The 15,967-nt window shown below is 51.6% G+C and overlaps 1 pseudogene; it reads left to right on the forward strand.

Annotated features, from left to right (window-relative positions):
• Nucleotides 1-10,401: 10,401 nt before the first annotated feature.
• LOC113608668 (galactoside 3(4)-L-fucosyltransferase-like) lies at nucleotides 10,402-13,854 on the forward strand (annotated as a pseudogene).
• The last annotated feature ends 2,113 nt before the right edge of the window (nucleotides 13,855-15,967 follow it).

Consider the following 15,967-nt stretch of genomic DNA (forward strand, 5'->3'; position numbering starts at 1 on the left):
GGGCCGGAACTCACTAGGCTGGTCCAGCTGGGGGTTTGGATGGGCAGCAGGTAACCTGTGTTTCAGTTACACACATGGGTTTCATCACCAGTCTCTGTGAAGTCACAGGACTTGCTGCAGGGGTGTGGGTGGGCAGAGTGTCGGTGATCAGGAGCCCCAAATGCCCCCCATGAACCCCAGTCACCAACTTTCCCTTCTCTTCAGTCGGGATCAGGGCTCAGCTGGGACTGGGGCTCGGCCGGGTCGGGGCTCTGCCTGGCTACATTTACTGACCATCCCCGACCCAGCCTCCTGTTGCCTCGTGGAGCCAAGTTCAGGCTGTGACAGGCCTGTGGGAGGCTCAGGCAGGTGGGGTCCGGAAAGATCCTCATCTGTGCCCTCCCCCACCCCCGGCTGCCCCTGCCCCAGCCTGCACCCCACCCATGACCTGGTGACAGATGGCTAGAACTCTGTAGGAGTCGGGGGGTCCTGAGGTGCAGATGTGTGTGGAGACCACCCCCATCACCCAGCTGCCACACAGGGACAAGTGGGTCTGAAGCACAGGGCCCGGAAGCAGGTGGGACAACAGCACCAGGGCCTCCCTCTGGCTGCAGACCCGGCCCACCAGGAGCTGTCAGACAGAGGCCTCCTGGAATCTTCCTGGCCCGGCCCCAGGGCAGATAAAGGCCCTCCTTGGCTCCTTTGGGGCATCTCAAAGTGCCGTTGAACAGCAACTCTTTCCACAGAGGAACCTTCCTGCTTGGATCCTCCCCTTGACGGGGAGCTCATTCCCTCTAGAGCCAGTAAGGGAGCATTGGCAGTGCTAGCACAGGCCCTGTGTTATATAGGGGGAAATTGAGGCTCTGAGAAGGGCAGTCCCTCTCCTCAGCTCTCTCAGTGAGTAAAAGGCAGGACCAGGGTCCCCACCCAACATAGTTGCAGACAGGGCCAGCCAAACTCTGATCCCAAACGTGGAATAATAGGCAGTGCCCCGCCCACAGCCAGCCCTCCACAAGAGACCTGCTTTGGGGTTTTAAATCCTTGAGATACAGCCCAAGTTCTTTTTTCTTTTTTTTTTTTTTAAGTGAATAGAGTTTTTTCTTTTTGTTTTTTGTTTGTTGGTTTTTTACTTTTGGCTGCATTGGGTCTTCGTTGCTGTGCGCGGGCTTTTTCTCTAGTTGCGACGAGTGGGGGCTACTTTTCGTTGCGGTGCATGGGCTTTTCACTGCGGTGGCTTCTCTTGTTGCGCACAGACTCTAGGCGTGTGGGGTCAGTAGTTGTGGCGCGCAGGCTCTAGAGCGCAGGCTCAGTAGTTGTGGCACGCAGGCTTAGTTGCTCCGCGGCATGTGGGATCTTCCCGGACCAGGGCTCGAACCCATATCCCCTGCATTGACAGGCGGATTCTGAACCACTGTGCCACCAGGGAAGCCCCAGCCCAAGTTCTTACTCTGTCTTCCCCACTCTCGTGCTCTTCTGGCTTTTCTGTCCTCATGGGGCTGTCAGCCCAGCAGAGGAAATGACACAGGGTGGCCAAAGCTATGATGGGGGACACCAGGCAGCTGTGGGGGGCCAGAGGAGTGATCTGATTCAGCTCAGGGGACGGGAGGAATCTGGGGAGGCTCCCTGGAGGAGCTCTGCAGGATGACTAGGGATTAACAAGGTGGCCAAGGCGGGGTGGGGGCGAGCAAAGAGTGTTCCTGGCAGAGCAGCTTGTGTAGCTGGAGACGCCGCTGTGCCCTTGAGATTCTGAGTGACCATCTCTGGACCTCAGTTTCCATATAGGCAGGGCGACTGTGTGAAGGCTGAAGGTTTGCCTATCAAGGTTTGGCCTTGGGCTGAGGACACAGTGACCTTCATGAGTTATATTTTAATAAGTCACCAGATAATTCTGCCTGTCAGGAGCAAGCCATGAGCAGCTTTGGGTAAGGCTCCTCTGTAAATGTGTTACCCACCCAATGTAAGTCCACGTGCCCAACGCACAGTGAGGTCAAACACTACCGAAACATCGTTGGAGTTTGGAGCAGAGAAATGTTCATCGCAGGGCCATGCAAGGAGATGGGTGGCTCGTGCCTTAAAAAGTCCAAACTCCTCGAAGGGTTTCAGCAAAGCACTTCTAAAGGCCAGGTGAGGGAGGGGCGTGGTGTCAGATCCTTTGTTCTTGCATCTGGCCATGTAGGTCAGGTCAAGGTCGGGTCACGGTGTTCCTGTAAAGCTCCAAGAAAACAAATGTTATTCTCTGTCAGGTCAGGTCATGGTCAGGCTATTCTGTATATTTCAAGCTATAGGCAACACGCTTTTACAAAAGGTGCAGTCAGCATGTCTAAGCACAGACAACAGGAGCACAGGGTTAAAGTAAAAGGTCAGAACCAAAGGGCTTCCCTGGTGGCGCAGTGGTTGGGAGTCTGCCTGCCGATGCAGGGGACACGGGTTCGTGCCCCGGTCTGGGAACATCCCACATACTGTGGAGCGGCTGGGCCCGTGAGCCATGGCCGCTGAGCCTGCACGTCTGGAGCCTGTGCTCCGCAACGGGAGAGGCCACAACAGTGAGAGGCCCGCGTACCGGAAAAAAAAAAAAGGGTCAGAACTAAAATGGAGTCAGATTTTTCTTTTTAATGCTTTATTGCTATAACTTAGATATTATAAAAGGCGCATAGCTTGTTGTACAAATCAAAGGTGGTAGTTGTTGTTGTTTTGGCTGCGCCCTATGGCATGTGGGATCTTAGTTCCCCAACCAGGGATCGAACCCGCACCCCCTGCGTTGGAAGTGCAGCGTCTTAACCACTGGACCGCCAGGGAAATCCCGAGTCAGATTTTTTTTTTAATCAATACTTTTCTTAATTGAAGTATAGTTGACTTACAGAGTTGTGTTAATTTCTGCTGTACAGCAAAGTGAATCAACGATACAAATATATATGTACATTCTTTTTTTTTAACATTCTTTTCCATTATGGCTTATCATAGGGTATTGAATATAGTTCCCTGTGCTAGACGGTAGGACTTTGTTGTTTTCCCAGTCTATATATAAAAGCTTCCATCTGCTAACCCTAACCCCCCAGTCCATCCCTCTCCCAACCCACTCCCCTTGGCAACCACAGGTTTGTTCTCTATGCCCATGAGCCTGTTTCTGTTTCATAGATAGGTTCATTTGTATCATATTTTAGACTCCACATGCAAGTGAAATCGTATGGTATTTGTATTTCTCTTTCTGACTTACTTCACTTAGTATGATAATCTTTAGTTGCATCCATGTTGCTGCAAATGGCTCTGTTTCATTCTTTTTTATGGCTGAGTAGTATTCCATTGTATATAGGTACCACCTTTTTTAATTAATTATTTTTTTAACACCTTTATGGGAGTATAATTGCTTTAATATGTTGTGTTAGTTTCTGCTGTACAACAAAGTGAATAGGCTATATGTATACATATATCCCCATATCCCTTCCCTCTTGCATCTCCCTTCCACCCTCCCTATCCCACCCCTCTAAGTGGTCACAAAGCACCGAGCTGATCTCCCTGTGCTATGTAGCTACGACTTCTTTATCCATTCATCTGCCGATGGACATTTAGGTGGTTTCCATGTCTTGGCTATTGTGAATAGTGCTGCTATGAACATAGAGGTGCATGTATCTTTTCAAAATGGAGTTGTCCAGATATATGCCCAGGAGTGGGATTGCTGGATCATATGGTAATTCTATTTTTAGTTTTTTAAGGAACCTCCACACTGGTTTTCCACAGTGGCTGCACCAACTTACATTTCCACGAACAGTGTAGGAGGTTTCCCTTTTCTCCACACCCTCTCCAGGATTTGTTATTTGTAGACACTTTTTTTTTTTTTCCTGAGGTACGTGGGCCTCTCACTGTTGTGGCCTCTCCCATTGCGGAGCACAGGCTCCGGACACGCAGGCTCAGTGGCCATGGCTCACGGGCCCAGCCGCTCTGCGGCATGTGGGATCCTCCCAGACCGGGGCACAAACCCGTGTCCCCTGCATCGGCAGGTGGACTCTCAACCACTGCGCCACCAGGGAAGCCCCATTTGTAGACATTTTAATGGTGGCCATTCTGACCAGTGTGAGGTGTTACCTCATTGTAGTTTTGATTTGCATTTCTCTAGTAATCAGTGATGTTGAGCATCTTTTCATGTGCCTATTGGCCATCTGTATTTCTTCTTTGGAGTAATGTTTATTTAGGTCTTCTGCCCATTTTCTGATTCGGTTATTTTGTTGTTGTTGAGTTGTATGAGCTGTTTGTGTATTTTGGTGATTAAGCCCTTGTTGGTCGCATCATTTGCAGATATTTTCTCCCAGTCTGTAGTTTGTCTTTTCTTTTTGTTTATGGTTTCCTTTGCTGTGCAAAAGCTTGTAAGTGTGATTAGGTCCCATTTGTTTATTTTTGTTTTTATTTCTTTTGCCTTGGTAGACTGACCTAAGGAAACAGTGGAACAATTTGTCAGGGAATGTTTTGCCTATGCTCTCTTCTAGGAATTTTATGGTGTCATGTCTTATGTTTAAGTCTTTAAGCCATTTTGGGTTTATTTTTGTGTATGGTGTAAGGGTGTGTTCCAACTTCATTAATTTACATGTGGCTGTCCAGCTTTCCCAACACCGCTTGCTGGAGAGAATTTTCCCCATTGTATATTCTTGCCTCCTTTGTCAAAGATTAATTGACTGTAGGTGTGTGGTTTTATTTCTGGGCTCTCTATTCTGTTCCATTGATCCATATGTCTGTTTGTGTGCCAGTACCACGCTGTTCTGATTACTGTAGCTTTGTAGTATTGTCTGAAGTCTGGGAGGGTTATGCCTTAATATAGAGTCAGATTTGTTCTTCCCGGGACTTCCTGGTGGCCCAGTGGTTAGGACTAGGTGCTTCCATTGCAGGGGCATGGGTTTGATCCCTGGTCAGGGAACCAAGATCCCACATGCTGGTGGTGCGGCCAAAAAAAAAAAGACTTGTTCTTCCCTATTACAAATGGCCTGGGCTTCCCTGGTGGCACAGTGGTTGGGAATCCTCCTGCCAATGCAGGGGACATGGGTTCGAGCCCTGGTCCGGGAAGATCCCACATGCCACAGAGCAACTAAGCCTGCATGCCACAACTACTGAGCCTGCGCTCTAGAGCCCGTGAGCCACAATTACTGAGCCCACGTGCCACAACTGCTGAAGCCCACGTGCCTAGAGCCTGTGCTCCACAACAAGAGAAGCCACCGCAGTGAGAAGCCCACACACTGCAATGAAGAGTAGCCCCCGCTCGCTGCAACTAGAGAAAACCCATGTGCAGCAATGAAGACCCAATGCAGCCAAAAATAAATAAATTTATGTTTAAAAAAGAATCAGTGCATTTAAAAACAAACAAACAGGGCTTCCCTGGTGGCACAGTGGTTGAGAGTCCGCCTGCCGATGCAGGGGACACGGGTTCGTGCCCCGGTCCGGGAAGATCCCACATGCTGCGGAGCGGCTGGGCCCATGAGCCATGGCCGCTGAGCCTGCGCGTCCGGAGCCTGTGCTCCACAACGGGAGAGGCCGCAACAGTGAGAGGCCTGCGTACCGCAAAACAAACAAACAAACAAACAAATGCCCTGCCCTGGGGGACCCCAGCCTCCTGGAACCTCTGCCAGCCTGGAACTAACTGGACACTCAGATGGTAGATGTCCAGGCAGCGTGAAGCAGCCTCACAGAAGTGATTTCTCATCTGGGAACAGGGGAATCATGGTACCTGGGAGCTGGAGCTCGGGCTTTGGCCTGCCCGAAACAGCCTCCTCCTCCCCAGCCTCCCTGTCTCTGCCCTACTGTCTTCCCTGTCCCCCCGTGGCAGGCTGAAAGAGCATCTCAAAACAGGAGTCTATGTGGTGGTGACTGACTGCTCTGCTGGAAGCTTCCCATGGCTCCCTGTCGCCGTTGTGTTAAATATCCATCATTGACCACAGCCGGACGCAGCTCAACGTGGTGTGGTGACCTCATCTCCTACTCCTGAATACTCAGCCTTCCTGGATTTCCTCCAATGCTGCCATTCCTTGCTGCCTCAGGGCCTTTGCACAGGCTGTCCCTTCTGCCTGGAAAGCTTTTTTTTTTTTTAAAAAAAAAAAAGCAGACATCTTTGTCTTTTTTGTTTTTTAATTTATTTATTTTATTTATTTTATTTTTGGCTGCGTTGGGTCTCCATTGCTGCACGCGAGCTTTTTCTAGTTGCGGCGAGAGGGGGCTACTCCTCGTTGCGGTGCGGGGCTTCTCATAGCGGTGGCTTCTCCCGTTGCAGAGCTCTGGCTCTAGGCACGCAGGCTTCAGTAGTTGTGGGTCGCGGGCTCTAGAGCGCGGGCTCAGCAGTTGTGGTGCACGGGGGGCTTAGTTGCTCTGTGGCATGTGGGATCTTCCCGGACCAGGGCTTGAACCCGTGTCCCCTGTGTTGGCAGGCAGACTCTCAACCACTGCGCCACCAGGGAAGCCCCTGCCTGGAAAGCTCTTGCATCCTCCTTTTTACTTAGAGAATTCTTACGGGGCTTTAGCTCTCAGCTCACACATCCGGGAAGTCCAGACCAGGCCACAGCCTCCTTTTTTGCAATTTATAATTGATGTTTGTTTACAAGTTTCCTCATGGGTTATCTGTCTCACCCACTTGCTTCGTGCGATATCCCTGGGGCCCAACATGTAGCAGGTACACAAGAAATGTTTGCTGACTGAGACGGAAGAGGGGGTGGTATCTGCTGGAAGGGAAAGTGAGAAGCTTGAAATTCTGCTCACCTGCCCCTCCCCATCCTCCATGGAACCCCTGGTGCCCCCACGGAAACCACGTTGAGAACCAGTGGTTTGGGTCAGCCCTTTTCCCTTTATGGATGGGTCAACTTTACGCCCAAAGCCATGCGTGCTTCGAGGCCACAGGGGAGGCCAGGGCGGTGACTCTAGTCCCCAACTTCCTCCACCCCCTCCCTCATCAGGTCTTATGGTGGAGATTAGCAGAGTCCCACCTTTGCTTTTAGATGATGACCCAGCTCATGGGACAGGACACCCTGTGTCATCTGATGGCAGTTGTGGTGGTGTTGGGCTGTGCTGTGCTGCGTCTGTAAATAAGTCCATTTCCTTCTCCTCCCTGGTGTTGCCTCATCCACTCCCTGGGTGACAAGCTGTGACTCGGCCCTAAACTTCCTAGTCAGCTGCTTGCCATCCTGCACAGTGTCCATCCAGGTAAGGCCTCCTGGGGAAAATGTCCCCTCTCCCAGGAGGCATCGTTGCCCCCTGGGAAGGGCCTGCAGCCTGCTCTCCCCGGGGTCTTTCTGGGTACCAGGTGCGCCAGAGGTCTAGCAGGTGTGGGAAGTTCTGATTGATTTGCCAAACCAGGAGGAGCAGCATTTCTCTCCCGGTCTGTTTCTGTCTGTCTCTCTCTCCCTGGCAAAACTCTGGATTAGAACCCCCACTGCTTCCTGGCCCCCATCAGCAACACAGAGCCCTTCCTCCTTCCCACCCTGTCCCATGGGAGGAGGACCTGAGATGCAGGGGAACAGGGGGGATTTTGTTTTGTTTTGTTTTTCTGATCTTTGCGGTGTCCCGGCATCATGGCATTTTTCAGTTCCTTTCTAGGAAAAAAATGTCTCCGGTTCCACTTGGGTGGGATCTCAGCCCCCGGCCTCCCACAGCCCCGTTCCTGGATCCTCGCTTCTCAAGGTCCCTGCCAAGGGCCTCCATGCCTCCTAGGAGGAGCCACCATAAACCCAGGACAAACAAACTATATCCATCTTAAGTACATTTCCGCATATTAACCTTCTGTGCACGGCCAAAATCCCTGGCGGCGCAAAGTAGCTTGTGGTCAGAGTTCAGCCTCCATCCCACTCCTGCTTGGCGCTGTCTCCCCAAAGGCCTGTCTTTTGGGTCTCTTTCCAGAAACTTTGGCATGAACGTGTAATTCCAAATCGCGCTCCCTTTTCATCACACAAGGCCACCTGCCAGCTTCTCCCTTCTGCATTCGGAGGGTTACGCCAGCTCTGCCCAGTAGAAGGAGCCCGCCAGCCATCAGGGTCTTTTTATTTTTATTTCTTTATTTAAAAATTTATTTATTTTATTTATTTATTTTTGGCTCTGTTGGGTCTTCGTTGCTGCACACAGGCTTTCTCTAGTTGCGGCGAGCGGGGGCTACTCCTCGTTGAGGTGCGCGGGCTTCTCGTTGCAGTGGCTTCTTTTGTTTCGGAGCATGGGCTCTAGGCGCGGGGGCTTCAGTAGTTGTGGCGCACGGGTTCAGTAGTTGTGGCTTGCGGGCTCTAGAGCGCAGGCTCAGTAGTTGTGGTGCACGGGCTTAGTTGCTCTGCGGCATGTGGGATCTTCCCAGACCAGGGCTCGAACCCATGTCCCCTGCATTGGCAGGTGGATGCTTAACCACTGTGCCACCAGGGAAGCCCTATTTTTTATTTTTTAATTTTATTTTTTGGCCACGCCGTGCAGCATGCAGGAGCTTAGTTCCCCAACCAGGGATTGAACCTGTGCCAGGGGTGCGGAGTCTTAACCACTGGACTGCCAGGGAAGTCCCACATTATTTTTTAAACTGTGGCAGAATATACGAGACACAAAATTTGACATTTTAACCATTTTTAAGGGTGCAGTTCAGTAGCATTAAGTATATTCCCAATGGTGTGCAACCACTGCCAATATTTCCAAAAATTTTTCGTCACCCCAAATAGAAACTTTATACCCCAGTAAGCAAAAACTCATTCTCCTTCCAACCCTCCCAGCCCGTGGTAACCGCTAATCTACTGTCTGTCTCTATGAATTTACCTATTCTAGATATTTCATAGAAGCAGGATCATATAATATGTGTCCTTTTGCATCTGGCTTATTTCACTGAGCCTCATGTCCTCAAGGTCCATCCATGGTATAGCCTGTGTCAGAATCTCTCTCCTTCTTAAGGCTGAATAATGTTCCATTGTATGGATGGACCACATTTGTTTATACGCTCATCCTTTGATGGACATCTGGGTTGTTTCCAACTTTTGGCTATTGTGAATCACGTTTCTACGAGCATGGACATACAAATATCTCTTAGAGTCCCTGCTTTTCAGTTCCTTTGGGTAGATATCTAGGAGTGGAATTGCTGGGTGATATGGAATTATGTGTTCAGCCTTCTGAGGAACCGCCAAACTGATTTCTGCCACATATGTAATTTTCAACTTTTTACCAGACACATTAAAAAGAATAGAAAGGTACCAATAAAATTAATTTTAATGCTATATCTTATTTCACCCCATACATCCAAAGCATTATCTCAATATGTAATCGACATAGAAAATTACTAATGAGATACTTTACATAGGATATTTTACATTCTTTCTTTCATATGAAATCTTGGCAATCTGGCGTGTATTTTACTCTTTAAGGACGTTTCTATTTGGATGCTAAATTTTCAACGGCTGGAGTGAAAGGGGTAGTGTTTAATTAAAAAAAAACAAACTTGTTTTACGTTGTTCAGTTTTTAAATTTACATTTGAAATTTACTGACATTCACAATTTCTGTTCCTCTGTTGCATTAGCCACATGGGGCTAGTGGCCCCCATATTGGATGGTGCAGATTTAGACCCAGCTACTTAATTCTGGAACCTGTTTTTTATCAGGCAGACATGGATTTACCATGAAGTGGATGAAGCTTAAGCTTCAGGGACCCCTAAATAAAGATTACTTTCTGTATCTAGGTCTGGACTCAATTTTCTTTGCCGTTTCTTAGAGAGGCTCCCAAAATATGGAAGTTCAGCTTCCAGAAAACCTGGATCCACCCTGCAGAGCTGTGCCAATACAGTGGCTTTATTCATTTTTTTAAATTTTTATGTTAATTTTATTGGAGTATAGTTGATTTGCAAAGTTGTGTTAGTTTCAGGTGTACAGCAAAGTGATTCCATTATACATATACATATATTCATTCTTTTTCAGATTCTTCTCTCATATAGGTTATCACAGAATATTGAGTAGAGTTCCCGGTGCTATACAGTAGGTCCTTGTTGGTTATCTATCTCATATATAGTAGTGTGTGTGTGTTCATCCCAAGCTCCTGATTTATCCCTCCCCACCACGTTTCCCCTTTGGTAACCAGAAGTTTGTTTTCCGTATCTGTAAGTCTATTTCTAGTTTGTAAATATGTTCATCTGTATCATTTTTAATTAGATTCCACATATGAGTGATATCACATGATATTTGTCTTTCTCTGTCTGACTTACTTCACTTAGTATGATAGTTTCTAGGTCCATCCATGTTGCTGCAAATGGCATTATTTCTTTCTTTTTCATGGCTGAGTAATATTCCATTGTATATATGTACCACATCTTCTTCATCCATTCCTCTGTGAATGGATATTTAGGTTGCTTCCATGTCTTGGCTATTGTAAATAGTACTGCAATGAACACTGGGGTGCGTGTATCTTTTCAGATTATGGTTTTCTCCTGATATATGACCAGGAGTGGGATTGCTGGATCATATGGTAGTTCTATTTTAAGTTTTTTCAGACAAAGATACCCTAATACCAAAACCAGGCTTTTATTCATTTTTCACAACTGCATAGTATTCCGTTGTCCGAAGGGACCGTAATTCGACCAGTCCTACATCAATGGACAGGTAGCTTATCCAAAACGCCCTTGTTTTGTTGGCATGTCTGTGGGCATTTGCACCAATCCCTCTGGCCAGAGGGTGAGTGCGTTTCAAATAATGAGTCATTATCCCTCATTTCCCTTTTTTAGAAATTCTAGAGCAGCACATGCTGTCCAGTAGAAACAGAACACAAGCCACACGTGTAATTAATATTTTTCTAGTAGCCACGACTTTAAAATGTAAAAGACGCAGGTGAAATTAATTTTAATAATATGCTTTCTTTAACCCAGCAGATCCAAAGTAGTATTGTTTAAATGTGTAATGAACAGAGGAAGTATTGAGATAATTTTACTGTCTCGTTCTCGTCCTAAGTCTTAGAAACCAGGGTGTATTTCACACCCCCAGCACACCTAATTCGGACACTCAGTTTTCGTCGTAGATCCTTGATCTGTAATTAGACTCCATAAAAATGTCTCGTTGGAGCAGATTTGCCCTTCCAGGAGGTCCCAAATGTACTGTCAAGTTTTTCCAGTCATTGAATTGGCTATCAGAGGCTGTTTTTGGCTTTGCCTTTACTTTTTATCTGGAAGTTGTCTTCGATTTACAGAAGAGAGAACCTTTTTTAAATTTAATTTAGCATTAAAAACTCTGTCCAACACAACAGCTGCATTTCAAGGACTCAAGAGCCATAGGGGTGCACGCGATGGTGCAGATATAGAACATTTCCATGATAGCAGAAAGTTCTAGTGGACAGTGCCAGGCTGTAGATCAGAGCTCCACCTGCAAAGAGGGAGAGGAGTTTGGAATTACATTAAGAGGAGAGAGTTTGGATTCTGGATCGTAAGGGCTGTAGCTGTGTGTATTTGGGCACGAGACATATCTATCGCTCAGAACCTCCGTTTTCTTATCTGTAAAGTGGGTGTCTCCAGGGCCGCAGGAAGTGGAGAGGGGCAGGGCCGAAGTCCTAGATTCCGCTCTGGTGGTTGGGGTTTGGAGTCTGGGAGGACTTTGTGACCGCCTGCAGGAACAGAAAGGACCGGGGAGTGGAAAGACATCGGCCAGGCCAAGAGGCCGCCCAGGATCCCCCAGTGCGGGACCAGGGGGGCCATCTTTGGACGCTTATTCCCTGAGCACTTCCTGTGCTCTCCCCATAAACTTGTCAGGCTCTCCGTCACCTCCGGACCTTTGCGTTGGCTGTTTCGTCCACCAGGAATGCCCTTTCCCCCAACTCCTACACTACCTGGTGAGCCCTCAGATAACCTTCCAACGTAATCACATTGTACCTCTCTCAGGCAGAGCCCTGGCTCCAAGCCTCAGCTCCAGGGCACTGGGGAGCATCTTGTAACCAGCTCTGTCTTCTCCCTAGGCTGGGAAAGACTCTGGGAAAGCTGGGAAAGGGCAGGGTCAAGGTCAAGGTGGGACCTGAGAGCCATCCGAATCTATCCCAGGTCCAGAGATCATGTAGCCTAGTGGGTAGGAGTAACTGGACTCTGAAGCTAGATGCTTTCTGTTGGAATTACAGTTCTGCCGTTTTCTTGCATTGAGTCCTTGGCCTCAGTTTTCTCGTCTGTAAAATAGGGATGAGAACAGTGCCTCCTACCTCAGGACTCGTAAAGATGAACTTGGGTAACCTGCATCTGCCCGCTCGGCATGTGTTATTATTTTTGTTAGCAGTGATGCTGTGTTCACTGTCCCCTCCTCCCAGCTCCTCTCTGACCCATGGATCCACCTGGCTGGGCCAAGGTAAAATGTTCCTGCCACCACTGTCTCCCCGGGCCGTTGCTGCAGCTGCTTCTGGCTCCGTGCTTCTCCTCCTGCCTGCGTGTGTCCCGAGACAAGCCCACATGGGTCCCCGAATTGGGGGCCCCCTCCCAGGCCACTGCAGGGCTCTCCACCCGCCCGCCTCTGCGTCCGTCTCCTGCTGTGGACGTGGCTATTCAACACCCCAGTGGCTCTGTCCCACTGCTCGGAGATGTGGCCCGGCACAGCCGACTGCCACCTGACTGTCAACCGCAGCGAGTACCCTCGGGCGGATGCGGTCTTTGTGCGTCACCGAAAGGTCAGCTCCAGGCCTAAGGCACAGCTCACGCCTTCCCTGCGGCCCCCCAGCTAGCGCTGGGTCTGGTTCAGCATGGAATCGCCCAGCAACTGCCCCAAACTGAAGGCCCTGGACGGATACTTCACCCTCACGGTGTCCTACCGCCAGGACTCAGATATCTTCACGCCGTACAGCTAGCGTGAGCCATGGCCTGGCCAGCCTGTGGACACACTGGTGAACGTCTCGGCCAAGACCAAGCTGGTGGCCTGGGTGGTGGCCAACTGGAGGGTGGACTCGGTCGGGTGCAGTCCTATCAGAAGCTGCAGCCTCACCTCCAAATGGATGTGTATGGACGCTCCCACATGCCACTGCCCCGGGAGGTCATGACCAACAGGCTGTCCCAGTACAAGTTTTACCTGGCTTTCAAGAACTCCTTGCACCCTGACTATATCACAGAGAAGCTGTGGAGGAACGCCCTGCAGGCCTGGGCAGTGCCAGTGGTGCTGGGCCCCAGCAGGAGGAACTATGAACAGTTCCTGCCACCTGAAGACTTTCAGAGCCCCAAGGACTTGACCCATTATCTGCTGGCGCTGGTCAAGGACCACACCCTCTACCCGAGCTGCTTCCGCTGGCGGTAGACACTGCGGCCCAGATCCTTCAGCTGGGGCTTGATGTTCTGTCAGGCCTGCTAGCGGCTGCAACAGAATCCCAACTACCGGACGGTGCCCAGTATCACGTCTTGGTTCACGTGAGCCAGCCAGCCTGGGGCCTGGGCTGCTGGGCATCTGGGGACCTTGGTGGGTGGAGCGCTCCCTTACCTGGGGCTTCCCCTGCTGGGCCCCTCTGCTGCCAGGAATGTTGCTTCCGTGGGACCTCGCTTGCTAGGAGCTTCACCTGCTGGGGGCGGGGGTGTCATCTACCAGGGGCTGTGGCTGCTGGGCACGCACCAAGACACCCCCTGGGGAACTGGCCTTGGTGCCCCGCCCACTGGCGATGGCTCTGGTGGATGGGCCTGTGAGTACTGCTGCTTTGTCAATGAACCGCCTCGGGGGTATGCAGGTTGGCAATACTGACACCATTTTCGAGATGGGAATGCTCTGAGGAAACTGGTGTGTCCTCCCTTACTCCAGATCAGCGGTTCTCACTCCAGGACGATTCTGCTCCCAGGGGACGCTTGGAGTGTCTGGGGACATCTGTGGTTGTCACAACCTGGGGGTGGGCTGATAGCATCGAGTGGGAGGGGGCCAGAAATGCTGCTCAACAGCCTACAGTGCCCGGGAGACTGGGGCGCAGAGGGGGTGGGACTGGGGGCGGGGCTGTCTGGGGGTCCACGTGGGGCAGGGCTGGGACAAGGGGACGTTCTACACCTAGCGCAAGGATAGAGGAGGGGCAGGAACTGCTCCCAAAGGAGGGCAAGGGGAGAGGGTGTGACGCGGCGCGTGTGACTGTGAGAGCGGGTGTGACAGGGGACAACCACGTGGGGCTTGGAGTGAGGGTGGGCGTGGCCGCGTGTGACTGAACAGGGGGCCCCTGTGTTCTTGCAGGTGACCTTGAGGACGCCCCTCTCTGAGTGTGCCTGACCACTGAGCATGTAAGCATGTGGACTGTGGGTCTGTGTGTGATCCTAAGCCCTGTGTGGGTGGCAGTCTCTGTGCCCTGTGTGTGTGTGTGTGTGTGTGTGTGTGTGTGTGTGGCACGCACTGCTGAGAACCCCAGCCTTGGGGTCTGCGGGGGCACCTCTGTTTACGTTCCAATTCTCTGGTGGGCTGGGCCAGTGCCCTGTGGTTGGATCTGGGTGGGAGATGGGAAGGCCGAGGTCCCAGGAGGCTGCGTGCACGCACGCACACACACACACTCACACTCACACTCACACCAAGGCAGCCAAGCTTCAGGGACCAGAGACCCGGGCTCCAAGGCCAATTTTCCTGCTGTGTGTCCTGGACTGAGCAACTTCCCTCTCTGAGGCTCAGGGTCTTCTAGGATGGGGAAACTGAGGCTCAGCTTCCCCAGCGTCTGGGAACTCTGGCTTTTCTGCATGGCTGGGCTGAGTCAGCCCAAACAGTGTAGGAATCCACCACCCCAAACCTCAGAGTCAGAAGATTGCAGGGATGGGTGGGGGCCCCAGCCAGCCAGACTGTTCTGAAATTGCCTTCCAAGCAGGCCACCCACGGTTTGGTACCTGGCTTCCAAGCCCTGCTCTCGGAGCTCCCTGGAAGTCCTGCCTGTTAGCTGACTCCAGTGTCTCCAACTGCAGCCTGGGGGCGTGGCGGGTGCTGGGGAGCAGGGAGCTGGGGGTGTTCCTGCCTGGCTGGGTGAGACTCCCTGGGGGCAGCTTCTGAATCGAGTCCTCCAGCTTCAGGATGGGGGTTGGGTCTGGGAAGGCCAGAGCGCAGATGTGTGGGAAAAGGGGGGAGGGGGCCAGTGTAGGAGACACAGCAGTAAAGGAGGGAAGGGTCTGTTCTCTGAGAGCCCCGGTCTGGGGTGGGGGGAGGGAAGAGGAGAGACGACTTTGCCCTAGGGAAAGCTGTATGGGAAGGGGGAGTTGCGCCTTCGAGACCACCCCCCCTAGTCTGAAGGGAAGAAAGGGAGGGGTCCACGCCGTCTGGTCTCCCGGGTGCCAGCTTCGTGCGTGCTGGGAGCACCCACTCTCTTCCCCGCCCCTCCTCAGCCCGTGCAACCTGCCGACCCCTCCCCGCCAGCTGGGAACCCAATTCCCCGGCGCAGTCCTGGGCTTGCCAGGCATCAAGGTGACACCACAGGCAAATCTAAACACCGCACCGTACTTTTTCCATCCTCCACAGGGGCTTGTCGTAAATTCTCCCTCGGGCTCCGGCCAGAGCTTTTATGGCCCCAGGACCTAGGTCCCTGGGGACCCGGCTCTGCCGCAGCAGGCGCCGGTTTCGGGCTGGATGGGGTTGGCGCCCGCCCCAGACCTATCCCCGCAGGGAGATGGGCAGCGAGCTATATTTTTAGCTAGTGAAAGGAGATAGTGGCTCCGAGTTCACCCTGGTGAGAGCTGCCCAGGCCCGAGGAGGCCTGTTGGGTGAGGGAGACCTGGTCCACCTGGACTTCTCATCTGCACTGTAGTTACACCTTCCCTCCCCAGAAGGACACCTTGCAGGGAGGCGGGGAGGGAAGGGGCACGGGGACCTGTAGAGAGGTGGGAGAGAAGGTCCCTGCCGACATCCCCCCATTCACCCCACTTTCCTTTTTGTACCCCGGAAACAAGACCCTCTTTGCATCCACTTTCCTCTTACCCCTAAGCAAATGGAATCCTTCCACCATCCTGCAGGTGGTACCCGCACCCGTCCCCCTTTTCCCAATGGAGATGGCGCCTCCTCCCCGTACGCCCTCATGCGCCTCCGAGATGTGGGCACCCCCCGAGCGCGTAATCACAGCCGGGGC

The sequence above is a fragment of the Aethalodelphis obliquidens genome, unplaced genomic scaffold (assembly GCF_003676395.1).
Source record: "Aethalodelphis obliquidens isolate GAN/ISIS:26980383/991018 unplaced genomic scaffold, ASM367639v1 scaffold53, whole genome shotgun sequence".
Classification (NCBI taxonomy): domain Eukaryota; kingdom Metazoa; phylum Chordata; class Mammalia; order Artiodactyla; family Delphinidae; genus Aethalodelphis; species Aethalodelphis obliquidens.